The sequence below is a fragment of the Lynx canadensis genome, chromosome F1 (genome assembly GCF_007474595.2).
Source record: "Lynx canadensis isolate LIC74 chromosome F1, mLynCan4.pri.v2, whole genome shotgun sequence".
In the NCBI taxonomy this organism is placed as follows: domain Eukaryota; kingdom Metazoa; phylum Chordata; class Mammalia; order Carnivora; family Felidae; genus Lynx; species Lynx canadensis.
The window spans coordinates 7,495,101-7,509,751 of NC_044319.2; the positions used below are offsets into that span (position 1 = coordinate 7,495,101).

The following is a 14,651-nucleotide window of genomic DNA, read 5'->3' on the forward strand; positions in this document are numbered from 1 at the left end:
AGGTGATGTCGTGACCCTTCCTCTGGGCTGTTAGAGGCTCCAAACCTGCTTAACTCCATGGGTTGGTCACTAACTAGACACCCATTTTGTGGAAAAGATAATTTATCTTTTGTTTAGAATAATAATCTTCCAAAGAACCATTAGGTGATGTCTCCAGCTTTTTCAAGATTATTTTATTCAAACAGTTGGACCATTTAATCACCTGTCAACTGTGTGATTGAACTAAAAACTCAGGATGGCCCATGAAGATGCCCAGAGGGCACATGGTAGGCATGTGACCAGAGTATGGTGGGCATGTGGCTATGCTCAGCTGAGCAGCCCACCAGCAGGCAGGGGGCAGATGTCTAGTAGGTAAGGTTTGTCTTATTAGTAAGACAACAGTAAGAGAACCTCAGCCAATCAGTCAATCATTTTAGCTTTTTATTCCTTTGATAATCTAGACATGGAAGCTTTTCAGGACCCCAAATCTGTGTTATTTTCACCACATATTTTTCCCATTCTTAAAATGCCATCATTTTAAGATTTGTTCATAAACCTGTCCTGGATTTTTGCTCTAGCTGAAAAAAATACAAAATGAAAGCTGGTGTCTTTTTTCCCATCTTCAATCGACACCAGCCTGAACCAAATACGTATAATTAGAAATGGATTTGAGTCATCGTAAAGTTCAGAGGATGGTACTCAGAGGAAGTGTAATTCCTTTTTTATCTCTAGAGGGCCAGGCTTGGCTTCTTCCATTCCCTTCAGGTTCTGAAGCTGTAATGTAGTCACAGAGAAGATTGATGTCAGGAGTTGTGGAGAAAAGCTCATGAAAAACAACTTACACAACAGAGCAAAAGGAACACTACATCTTTGTTTAGAATAGACTCATTAGTAACACTAGTAGCTGGAGAACGTCTGGATAGAGTGCACAGAGAGACAGTGCCCATTTGCATCTTGATGATGATGAATGGTACATAAGGAGAGTCCTGGGGATACTAAATGCTGAGAATGTTCATAAACATGCTTCTCTCCATCTGATCACACCTAAAGAAACAAACGTCACTCCTAATTATGGTGCCATTAAATAAGAATTTTTATTTTAGACTTCCAGTTTTTCCATTAGGTTTTTTTTTAAGTATAATTAAGAGAGTGTTAGATTAGTTTCAGGTGTACAACATGCTTCAACAATCCTATACGTTACCCCATGCTCCTTGTGATAAGTGTAGTTACCATCTGTCACCAAATAGAGTTTCTACAGTCTCATTGACTATATTCCCTATGCTGCATTTTTCATCTCCATGACTTATTTGTTTTGTAATTGGAAGTTTGTCCCTCTTAATCTCCTTTATCTATTTCACCCATCCCCCTACCTACCTCCCCTCTGACAACAGCCAGTTTGTTCTTTGTAAGAGTCTGTTTTTTGTTTGTTTATTTGTTTGTCTCTTTTTTCTTTGTTCATTTGCTTCTTAAATTCCACATATGACTGAAATCATATGGTATTTGTCTTTCTCTATCTTACTTATTTCCCTTGCCATTAAACCTGCTAGATCCATCCATGTTGTTGCAAATGTCCAGATCTCATTCTTTTTGGGGCTGAGTAATATTCCATTTTTTATATATACTGCATCTTCTTTAGTTATTCATCTATCAGTGGACACTTGGGTTACTTCCATATCTTGGCTACTGTAAACAATGCTGCAGTAAACATAGAAATGTATGTATCTTTTCAAATTAGTGTTTTTGTTTTCTTTGGGTAAATACCCAGCAGTGGAATTACTGGATCAAATGGTTGTTCTATTTTTAATTTTTTGAGGAACTTCCATACTGTTCTCCACAGTGGCTGCACCAATTTTCATTCCCACTAACAGTGAACAAGGATTCCTTTTTCTCCACATCCTAGCCACACGTGTTATTTCTTGTGTTTTTGATTTTAGCCATTCTGACAGGTGTAAGGTGATATCTCGTACTTTTGATTTGCATTTCCCTGATGATTAGTGGTATTGAACATCATTTCATGTATATGTTGGCCATTTATATGTCCTCTATGGAAAAATGTTCAGGTCCTCTGCCCATTTTTTAATTGGATTATTTGGCTTTTTTTAGTGTTGAGTTGTATTATAAGTTCCTTATGTATATTGGGTATTGACCCCTTATTGGATATATCATTTGCAAATAATCTTCTCTCATTCAGTGGGCTCTTTTTGGTTTTTTGATGGTTTCCTTTGCTGGGCAAAAAGTTTTTTTCTTTTGAAGAGGTCCCAATAGTTTATTTTTACCTTTGTCTCCCTTGCCTGTAGGATACATATCTAGAAAAATGTTTCCACTGCCAATGTAAAACAGATTACTGCCTATGCTTTCTTCTAGGAGTTTTATGGTTTCAGGTCTCAAATTTAGGTCATGAAAGAAATTGAAGGACACAAACAAATGGAAGATATTTCATGATCATGGATTGGGAGAACCAATATTGCTAAAATGTTCATACTATCCAAAGCAATCTACAGATATAATACCATCCCTATCAAAATACAAACAACATTTTTCACAGAATGAGAACAAATAATATAAAACTTGTATGAAACACAAAAGATCCTGAATAGCCAAAGTAATCATGAAAAAGAAGAACCCTACAACCCAACAATTTCACTACTAGGTATTTATCCAAAAGATATAAAAATGCTGATTCGAAGGGGCACATGCACCCCGACATTTATAACAGCACTATCAACAATAGCCAAATTATGGAAAGAGCCCAAATGTCCATGGACTGATGAATGGATAAAGAAGATGTGGTGTATATCTGTATACAATGGAATATTATTTGGTGATCAAAAAGAATTAAATCTTGCCATTTGCAACAACATGGATGGAATTAGAATGTATTATGCTAAGCAAAATAAGTCATTCAGAGAAAGACAAATATATGATTTCACTCATATGTGGAATTTAAGAAACAAAACAGATGAACATAGGGGAAGGGAAGGAAAAATAAGATAAAAAAAGAGAGGGAGGCAAACCATAAGAAACTCTTAAATACAGAGAACAATCTTAGGGTTGCTGGAGGGGTGCTGGGTGGGACGATGGGCCAAATGTGTGTTGGGCATTAAGGAGAGCACTTGCTGGGATGCACCCTGAGTGTTAGATGTAAGTAATGAATCACTAAATTCTACTCCTGAGATGATTATTACACTGTATGTTAACTAACTTGGATTTAAACAATATAAAAAAAGAAAGAAAGAAATGAAAAAGAAAAACAAAATTGGAGTTATCACAATCCCAGATCATACTACCAATCTGTAGTAATCAAAGCAGTATGGTACTGGCATAAAAATAGACACATAGATCAATGGAACAGAATAGAGAGCCCAGAAATAAACCAATGATTATACGGTCACTTAATCTATGGCAAAGGAAGCAAAAATACGCAATGTAGAAAAGACACTCTCTTCAATAAGTGGCACTGGAAAAACTGGACAGTTACATGAAAAAGAATGAAAATGGGCTGCTTTCTTACACCATACACAAAAATAAACTCAAAATGGATTAAAGATCTAAATATGAAACCAATTTTCCACTAGCTTTTAAATAATTAGTTCACCAGATACCAAATTAAAATGTTTAATGGTGTACATTCCAAAACATGGTGTGTGTGTGTGTGTGTGTGTGTGTGTGTGTGTGTGTGTATAACATGCAGAGACCAGAAGTCAGAGCAACACTGAAAGTGTCTCAGGAGCATTATTGGACCTTAGGTTCTAATGGGTGAAGCCCCTTCCCAAAATGCAGCCCTTCCTTATGCCTTTGCACAAGAGCCATTAGTGACTTTATTCATTCCTTCCCCCTAAATACCTCTTGATCTGCTACCTAGGCAACTTGCTGTTACAACTGGAACAATATGGAATACCTAACACTTCCCTCTATAATACGACTTAAAATAGAAAAACAACAGTCAATACATATTGAGTACTGGTCTCTGTGCTCTGCTGCCCTGGTCTGTCTGTCTTTAACAACCTTTTTAAGTGGTTGTCTTGAGAATAAGGTGGTGGCATTACCCTCCAGCCAAAGACCAGCAAGCACGCTGAAGTTGAGCAAGTTGCTTGTTACAAGGGAGAGCACACACTGGCAAAACAAGGGGTGTCTCAATAAGCAGGTTTTAGAAAGGACTTATGGGATTAAGGCTTAGGTGATTTGGGGGAAGATTTTAGGAAGCAGGGATTTGCTCAAGATTGGATGGTATCATGAAGTAGGAGCAATTTTATGATTGGGTGTCTTAATAAATCTTATCTATATGGGAGAGGGAATCCAGTGAAGCTAAAACCATATGGGGGGATCTTTGGTCCTTTTTATGGTTTGGACAGTGCTCATGTTTTTGTCTGTATCCAGACAAAACATTTGTTTTTGTTTTGTTGTTAGTGTGCTAGAAATGGCTTATGTTTAACAGGAGAACACCAAGGCACAGCTGTGAGCACCAGGCCAGCTCCTTAAAACATCAAGGCCAAGCTGGCAGTCCCATGCTGGCTTCCAGATGTCAAGAGCTGCTATTATCTTTCTCAGGGGCATAAAGAGGTTGACGAGCTAGTCCAAAGTCATACAGCTCATGAGTTAAAGAACCATAATGTTAATACAACTCTGTCTGGTCTGTAAGCCCAAACATTTGACAAAGATTTGCTCTCGTTTTTCTTTCATGAAACATCTGCTTTCATCATCCTGGATTTCCCAGGGGAATCCAACCAAGCTACCTGTCATATTCCATGGAGAACTGGAGTGAGTCTTGAAAACAACACTGTCCATGGGGCGCCTGGGTGGCGCAGTCGGTTAAGCGTCCGACTTCAGCCAGGTCACGATCTCGCGGTCCGTGAGTTCGAGCCCCGCGTCGGGCTCTGGGCTGATGGCTCAGAGCCTGGAGCCTGTTTCTGATTCTGTGTCTCCCTCTCTCTCTGCCCCTCCCCCGTTCATGCTCTGTCTCTCTCTGTCCCAAAAATAAATAAACGTTGAAAAAAAAATTAAAAAAAAAAAAAAAAAAGAAAACAACACTGTCCATTGACTTCAGTGAGACTCCAAGCCTGACCTAAACATGCTCTGCCTCAATTACAGCCTCTTGCCCTCCACCTTCCATGCCTCCATCGAGAGTCAGATTTTGTTCGAGTATTGACATTTACATTTAGAACCACCTCTAGTTGGTGATCTCCAGCCTGTCTCTCCAGACACTCAGTTTGACAGAAGTGTCCTGAGGTTGGTAGAGCAAGTGAACCCCTCTTTAAACAAAGAATTCCTGGGGCGCCTGGGTGGCGCAGTCGGTTAAGCGTCCGACTTCAGCCAGGTCACGATCTCGCGGTCTGTGAGTTCGAGCCCTGCGCCAGGCTCTGGGCTGATGGCTCGGAGCCTGGAGCCTGTTTCCGATTCTGTGTCTCCCTCTCTCTCTGCCCCTCCCCCGTTCATGCTCTGTCTCTCTCTGTCCCAAAAATAAATAAAAACGTGGAAAAAAAAATTTAAAAAAAAATAAACAAAGAATTCCTTTTGAATGGAAGAAAGTACTAGGGAAGTTTCCCCAAGGATATAGGGGTGCAGACAGCCTAAGTCTGGTGATGCAGTGGAAAGAACAGACTAAGGAGTCAGAACAAACTGGGTCACAGGTGAGCTCTCCTACATATTAGAAAAGTGACCAGGGTCTCAGTGCTTTTATCTCTAACATTGAATAAGAACATCCACCTCAAAACATGGACTGCTCTCATAAAATACCAAATGTTCATACCTTCATGGTTTGGTCTGTATTCCCTGCTATAGTCTGTGCTCCAAGATCCCTGAGGATAGAGACCAAGTATAACTTGTTCTCTGCTGTAGCCTCAGACCTGTCGTGGTGCTTGGCTGGCAGAAGAAGATAGGGAGATGGAGAGGGAGATGTAGTTGTAGTTGTTGTAGATGGAGATGTAGTTGTAGATGGAGGTGTAGATGGAGTTGTAGATGGAGAGGGAGATGTAGATGTAGTTATAGTTGTAGATGTAGTTGTAGTTGTAGATGGAGGTGTACATGTAGTTCTAGGTGTAGATGTAGTTGTAGATGCAGATGTAGTTGTAGTTGTAGATGTAGATGTAGTTGTAGATGTAGATGTAGTTGTAGTTGTAGTTGTAGGTGTAGATGGAGAGGGAGATGTAGATGTAGTTGTAGTTGTAGATGGAGGTGTACATGTAGTCCTAGGTGTAGATGTAGTTGTAGATGCAGATGTAGTTGTAGTTGTAGTTGTAGATGTAGTTGTAGATGTAGATGTAGTTGTAGTTGTAGATGTCGTTGTAGTTGTAGATGGAGACGGAGATGTAGTTGGAGATGAATATGGGAGCGTAGATATAATTGTAGACCTGGTTGTGGATGTGGATGTAGATCTGGATGTGGATCTGTTTATAGACATGGATGTAAATATAGATACAGATATAATCAGGTCATGAATGTAATTAGCCTGGCACATACATTTTGACCACTGCTATGGGTCTGGAAAACAACCATACACTCTTGCTGAACAGAAAAGTAATAGTGTCCCATGTATGATAGAACTATCAGAATGTTTCCACATGCCAGTCTTTTACATTCTTTTAATTTTTTAAATATATTAATTTGATATTTGATAAAATTCATTTTCCTTAAGAAAGAATGACATTTTGGGGCACCTGGGTGGTTGCCAGTTAAGCATCCAACTTCGGCTCAGGTCATGATCTCACGGTTTGTGGGTTCAAGCCCCACTTTGGGCTCTGTGCTGACAGGTTGGATGGAGCCTGGAACCTGCTTCAGATTCTGTGTCTCCCTCTCTCTCTGCCCCTCCCCTGCTCCCACTCTGTCTGTCTCTCTCAAAAATAAATAAACATTAAAAAAAATTTTTTTGAAAGAACATTTCATTTATTCCCATTCATAAAGTAGCACTAACAGAGCTCTGTGACACTTGTTTTCCAAAGCTGGCATCTAGTTGGTACTTTTTTTTAAAAAAATGAGTACAGTTGACACACAATGTTACATTAGTTTCAGGTATACAACCTAGTGATTCAATTTCTCTATGTGTTATGCTATGCTCACCACAAGTGTAGCTGTCAGCTGTCCCAATACCATTGACTATATTCCCTATGCTGTGCCTTTTATTCCTGTGACTTAGTCTTTCCATGACTGGAAGCCTGTATCTCCCACTTCCCTTCACCCACTTTGCACAATCCCCAGCTCCCCTCCCCTCTGACAACCATCAGTTCTGTTTATACAGATCTGATTCTGCTTTTTGTTTGTTGGTTTATTCATTTGTTTTGTTTTTTGGATTTTACATGAGTGAGATCATATGGTATTTGTCTTTCTCTGCCTGACTTATTTCACTTAGCATAATACCCTCTAAGTCCATCCATGTTGTTTCAAATGACCCAATCTCATCCCTTTTATGGCTGTGTACTATTCCATTATATATACGTATGTACCTATATATGGTATCTATATATGATACCATATATCTATATATGATATATATGTATATATCATCTTTCTTTTCCATTCATCTATCAATGGATACAGGTTTTTTGTATATTTGAGCTATTATAAATAATGCTGCAATAAACAGGGATGTCTGTACCTTTTCAAATTAGTGTTTTCACTTTCTGTGGGCAAGTACCAAGTAGTGGAATTACTGGATCATATGGTAGTTCTATTTTTAATTTTTTGAGGAACCTCCATACTGTTTCCCATGGTGGCTGCACCAATTTTCACTCCCACCAATAATACATGAGGGTTCCTTTTTTCCCTCATCCTCACCAACATTTATCTTTTCTTGTCTTTTTTTTAAATTTTATTTTAGCCATTCTGACCGGTGTAAGGTGATATCTTCTTGTGCTTTTGATTTTCACTTCCATGATGATTAATGATGTTGAGCATCTCTTCATGTGTCTGTTGGCCATCTGTATATCTTCTTTGGAAAAATGTCTACTCAGGTCTTCTATCCACTTTTTATTTATTTTTATTTTTTTAATTTATTTTATTTATTTTGAGAAAGAGAGAGCACATGAGAGGGGTGAAAAGGGAGGGAGAGAGACAGAGAATCCCAAGAAGGCTCTGCACTGTGGGCACAGAGCCCGATGCAGGGCTCAAACCCACAAACCGTGAGATTATGACCTGAGCCAAAATCAAGAGTTTGATGCTCAACTGACTGAGCCACCCAGATGCCTCTGTCCATTTTTTAATTGGATTGTTTGTTTTCTTAGTATTGAGTTGTATAACTTCTTCATATATTTTGGATACCAACCCCTTGTCAGATATATCATTTACAAATATCTTCTCCCATTCAGTAATTTGTCTTTTTGTATTGTAGATGGTTTCCTTCACTGTCTTTTTATTTTGATGAGGTCCCAATAGTTTATTTTTCCTTTTGTTCTCCCTGCCTTAGGAGACATGTTGCTATAATCAATGTCAGAGAAATTATTGGCCGTGTTCTCTTCTAGGAGTTTTATGGTTTCAGGTCTCACATTTAGGTTTTTAATGCATTTTGAGTTTATTTTTCTGGATGGTGAAACAAAGTGGTCCAGTTTCATTCTTTTGCATGTAGTTTTCCAGTTTTCCCAGAACCTGTCATTGAAGAGACTGCCTTTTCCCCATTTTATATTCTTGCCTCTTCTTTCATACATTAATTGACCACAAAAGTGTGGGGGTTTTTTCTGGGCTCTCTATTGTGTTCCATTGATCTCTGTGTCTGTTTTTGTGCCAGCACCATACTGTTTTGATTACTACAGCTTTGTAGTATATCTTAAAATACGAGATTGTGATAACATCTAGCTTTGTTCCTCTTTTTCAAGATTGCTTTGGCTATTCCGGGTCTTTTGGGTTCCATGCAAATTTTAGTATTGCTTGTTCTTGTTCTGTGAAAAATGCTCTTTGCATTTTGATAGAGATTGAATTGAGTCTGTAGATTGCTTTGGGTAGTATGGACATTTAAACAATATTAATTCTTTCGGTCTACAAGCATAGCATATCCTTCCATTTGTTTGTGTCATCTTAAATTTCTTTCATCAATGTTTTATAGTTTTTAGAGTACAGGTCTTTCATCTCCTTGGTTAAGGCATTTTATTCTTTTGGGTGCACTTGCAAATGGTGTTGTTTTATCAATTTATTTTTCTGCTACGTTGTTGTCAGAACATAAAAATGCTACCAATTTCTGGTATTAATTTTGCATGCTACAACTTTACTGAATTCATGTATTAGTTCTATTACTTTTTTGTGGAGTCTTTAGGGCTTTCTATGTGTAGTATCATATCATCTGCAAATAATGACAGGTTAACTCTTCTTTACCAATATGGATGCCTTTTATTTCTTTTTCTTATCTAAATGCTATGGCTAGGGCTTCGAATACTATGTGGAATAAAAGTGGCAAGAGTGGATATATTCTTGCCTTGTTCCTGACCTTAGAGGAAAACCTCTCAGTTTTTCACCACTGAGTTTGATGTTAGATGTGGGTTTTTCATATACAGCCTTCATTTTGTGGAGGCATGTTTCCTGTACATCCTCTTTGTTGACATGCAGTTGGTAATTTAAACATTGGATAAATTATTTTTTTAATTTATTGAAAATTATAAATTCCCTGGAAACCCAATGACTGGAGCCTTAAATTTTTACTCTCAAGATGGTTCCCCAGTGGGCTGACTTCTAAGGGAAGTTGGCCTCAAAGGTCTGGGCACTGGGTTCCATAGGCTCAGGCAAAGGTCACTGTTCCCTCCACCTTCATGTAAGGCTGGAGGCTTTCACAAATGACCTGCATGTCCAGATTTGAGACTTCAGTGGAGAAGTCCACATAAAGCTGGTACAACCGTGCTACTTTGTCACTGTCCTGCCTTAAACCTTTAGTCATTCTAGGGGCGCCTGGGTGGCGCAGTCGGTTAAGCGTCCGACATCAGCCAGGTCACGATCTCGCGGTCCGTGAGTTCGAGCCCCGCCTCGGGCTCTGGGCTGATGGCTCGGAGCCTGGAGCCTGTTTCCGATTCTGTGTCTCCCTCTCTCTCTGCCCCTCCCCCGTTCATGCTCTGTCTCTCTCTGTCCCAAAAATAAATAAAAAACGTTGAAAAAAAAAAAAAAAAAAACCTTTAGTCATTCTCTTGCCCCCATGGAGATCCTTCACCAGCCATTTACATCACCCCATGGTCTCACTTCAGTGTACTCCTTTCCCCTGTGGTGTCCTTCTTCAGCTCTGTCCAGTGGCACCTTACTATTTTCTTACACCAATTTGTTCCGGCCACTGTGCTGTCCTTCTGGCACCCCACGATCATCTGATAAAGGATCAAGCTCAAGACCAGAAAGGGCTGACCCAGAGAAGCAAGTGAAAATGTCGTATTTCATCCATCTGAAATAGCTATTCGGTTGTGTCCATTCTGGCACCAAGTCTACCTACCACAAATGGTGTCTGAGGAGTGACTTCCTACCCTCACACTTGTGACTAAAGTGTCTGGAATCTGTTGGTGGCTAAAGTAAAATTGTACATGGATAAAGAATTTTGGCACCTCTTTTGTTTAATTCAAACAAATTTGTGCCCCTTTTAGAGCAAGAGTATAGTAGAAGCATCCTTCTCAGGAGAAGCAGAAGAAAGCTAGATCTTGGTAGAACGGAAGCTAACACTGTCTGAGCCAGGCACTGAGATGAGTGTTTTACATGCATTTCGTTCCATTTATTCTTCATAGTGGTCCTTTGATGTACGTCCATTTACAGATGAGGTTAAGTGCCTTCTCATGGTGGAGTTAGTCTGTCTTCAGAGCCCGTTCCAGGAGATGACCTACTGTGTCATGTGTCATGATTAAGTCATATTGAGAGACCTCTCTCTCATTCACTTGCAGGGAAAGGCTATCAGAATTGCCATCCTGGCACCCTTCTAGATGTCAAATTTTATATTAGTACTTACCCAGATGCATCATGTCGTATCATTAAAAAGTGGTTGTCTTTCTTCACAATTACGGGAAGCTCACAGTAGTGTTGTGACTACGTTTAATATCATTCTACATATCAGGACAGAATCAGTAGAGAATGACAGGGTGTGGGGAGGATGTGGTTTTGTTCCCCAACAACTACTGTTTGCTTTAATCTGCCCCCAACCACAACAAAGGGGCATAACTTCCACTTGAAGACTAGCAGATATGTATTCCTGAGTAAAGAGGTGGACAGGGAATCATGGCATTCTTATTCAGCCTTTGGTCAGAGGTCTCCAAAAATACATGTTTGTCATGTGTGAACAAGTAACCTGAAAACACTGAAGGTCTGAGGTGGGAAAACCAAAGGCACCCATGAGATCCAAACATAGTAAAAAGAATAAGGATCAATGAGTTCCCCTTTGGGTGAAAAATCAAATGATCCCCTAGATTTCTACTTTCAGTGGTATTCTGTCTTAGACTCCACTGGGACTTGGATAGTGTGCACCTGTTTGAGGCAGTCTGCATTCAAAAGACAAGCTCATGTTGGTCTCTGTGTCCCATGTTGGTAGGTGCAGGAAGCATGTCTAGAGGACAGCTAGTTCACTGACCAATGTAAGGCCTGCCACTGATACTGACCACTCAGCACCATGCTTGTGAAAATCTTCCGGGCGGGTCTCTGGGTGTGGCCATCGCCAGGTTTTCTGCTCCTTCGGTACCAGAAGAGAGATTCTCATTAAATTCATGTACTCAGGATCAGAAGGCATTGGGCTAACCTGGAGCTTGGGCTCCTGGATTCAGAAGGGAACTTGTTTTCATCTCTGACCACCATTTATTCATTTCCAAGGGCAGGCATTCATTCAATGAACATTTTCTAGGCAAGTATTATAATCCAGCCCCGGAAAAAAAAAAAACAAACTATGAACCTGACGTAGTCTCTTCAGAGACTGTAGAGTCGCTTAGGAAAAACAGACACATAATTTGTTTTAATTATGATATAGTGTAAGACATGCCACATCAGAAACAGGCAACAGGTGTAGTACTAAACAAAGCAGACAATGGGTTGGCCAGAAAAGGCTTCACAGAATTTGTAGCAGGAGGTACCATGGACTGTATTCTAGCCAGGTGCTAAGTGGGGTATTATCATAGTGGTTAGGCATGCAGCCTTCCGAGTTGAAATCTCAGCTGTGTCATCTCCCAGGGAGCAAATTATCCAAGCTCATTTTCCCCCTTGTAAAATGGGGATGGACACTGTATCTACCTGACCCACTTTCAGGAGGAAAGCCGATGAGGCACCGTGTATGTTTCCTAGAGCTTCCATAACGACTAGCCACAAACTTGGTGGCTTCCAAGAGCAGGAACGTACTTATTCAGTCACAGTTCTGGGGGCTAGAAATGCGAAATCAAGGTGTTGGCAGAGCCCCGCTCTCCCGGAAGGCTCTAGGGGACAGTCTTTCCTCACCTCCTTCTAGCTTCTGGCTGTTGCTGGTAATGCTTTGTGTTCCTTGGCTTGTAGGTGTGTTACTCCAATCTCCGTCTTCACATAGCCCTCCCCCTGTGCGTCTGCCTGAATTTTCCTTTTTTTATAAGGACACCAGTCATACTAGATTTAGGACCCACCATAATTCAGTATGACTTCATCTTGATTGCATCTGCAAAGACCGCATTTCCCAAGAAGGTCACATTCACAGGTTCCGGGCGGAAATGAATTTGGGGGGAGGGAGCACTATTCAACCCAGTACACACACCAACTAAGCACTCCATCAACACTAGCTACCAAAATTATATTATCCTAACTGCATACCTTGGGAGACCCATATTGTCCTCACTGAACAATAAACTGAAATTTAAGAATTAAGTAATTTGCCCAAGGCTAGTCAACAAGCAAGTTGCAGGATTAAGATGCAAATGTGCCTCCACCGAATTTAAAACCAGGGAGGGTCACCAGCCACAATCCTGCAGATGCTGAGGGGAGCTCATCCTGACACACAGCACAAGTCCTTCTTCTCGAGGCAGCCTTGGCGGGATGGGTCAGGCAGTGCTACAGGGGATGAAGATGGCCAGGAAACTGATGTCTTGAACCCGGAGAGGCAAGGCTGACTTTATGAGCCAAACCCCACCAGAGAATTCTGGCCCCCTGGATGTGCACTAACCTTGCCTGAGTCTGGCAGACGAAGAAGCATGTCAGGGAGGCTCTGGTCCTGAGGACAGCTCCTTACCCACACGGGAGGCAGATCTCAGATTCTCCCACCTACCGCCACCCCAGACAAAGAGCCTGGGTATTATACCTGCTGAACTAGAACAATGTGAAATGCAAAAGGATCCCCAGGAGAAGATAAGGTGGCAGTGTTGCTCTAACCCAAAAAGGTACAAGAGCTTGCGGGTCAGATGCAGAGCCGAATATTCCAGAGACCCTGTGGGCAAACAGCTGGATGGGCCCGTCCTCAATCTGGCACAAGATTAGCCATCATTAGCAGCTACTCTAGACAATTTTTTGAAGCCTCTGAGATTGCAAAACACCTAAGAACAGGTAAATCTTTCTGCCTCCTACCGCCAAGGCCTGGGGCTGAATATCGTACCCTAGCTCCCTCACCCTGTCTTCTGTCTCCACAGCACAGCCAAACGGCCCTTTTCAGTTCACACCCCAGCCCTCCTTGCCTGCTTCCCCAGGATCTTCAGCATAAATGCCAAGCTATTTATCCCAGCTCAAAGGCCCCTGAGGATCTGCCACCCCTGTCCCTACAGTGTTACCCTCTGCCATCAGAAAAAAATATCTCGGCACGCTTGGGTGGCTCAGTCCGTTAAGCTTCCCTCTGGCTCTTGGTTTTGGCCTCAGGTCATGGTCTCACAGGTCTCATAGCCCTGCACCAGGCTCCACACTGGCAGTGCAAAATTCTCTGGGATTTGCTTGGGATTCTCTCTGTCTCCTCTCTGCCCCTCCCCTGCTCATGTGCACACTCTCTCTCTCTGTCTCTCAAATAAATAAATAAATTTAAACAAAAAATGTCTACACGCTCACACACATACATGTTCTCTCCTAGCTCGTTCAGCTTTAGCCACACAGCTCTGATTGTATGCCCACCAGCCTCAGTGCCTTTGCACATGCCTGATACACCCACCCTGCCCTATCTCCTCCCACTATTTTTTAAAAGTTTATTTATTTATTTTGAGAGAGAGAGAGCAAATGTGGAAGGGGCAGAGAGGGATGGGGAGAGAGAGAGAGAATCCCAGCAGGCCCGGCATGGAGCCTGATGCAGGACTTGAGCTCATGAACCACGAGATCGTGACCTGAGCCAATGCTTAAGTGACTGAACCACCTAAGCGCCCCATCTCCTCCCACTTTCTTAGCCTCTAATTGTCCTTCTGCTTGTCCATCCAATTCTAGGAATCTATACTGGGGAAATACTTCCACAGGTGCACAAAGATATATGTATAAGGACGCCCATTGCTTTATTTTTTGCACTAGAGAAAAAAGAGGGACAAGTCCATCAGCAGATTAAATAATGTGTGTGCATCTATTCTGTAGTCACTTTGGAGCTGGTGGAACAACTCCAGGCGGGTATAGATGAACAGGGAAATACCTCCATGACATACTGTATTAGGGAGTCCTAGGTGACGTCTTCTGTAATCCTGAGTAGAGTCCTCACTGGGGAGCTGGAGGAAGACATAGGAGGGGAGTCAGACTCAGGTCTCTAAAGGGCCCAGGCATCCCTGGCACTGCCCTCCCTGGGCATGTGTCTTTGTGCTGTCTTTTATGACCCCGATTTTACTTTGTCA

General features: G+C 41.4%; 1 protein-coding gene across 1 annotated transcript in view; it reads left to right on the top strand.

The window, feature by feature from the left end:
* PLD5 (phospholipase D family member 5) overlaps positions 1-14,651 on the top strand; it is a 352,020-nt gene that overhangs the window by 292,000 nt on the left and 45,369 nt on the right. The window lies entirely within an intron of this gene.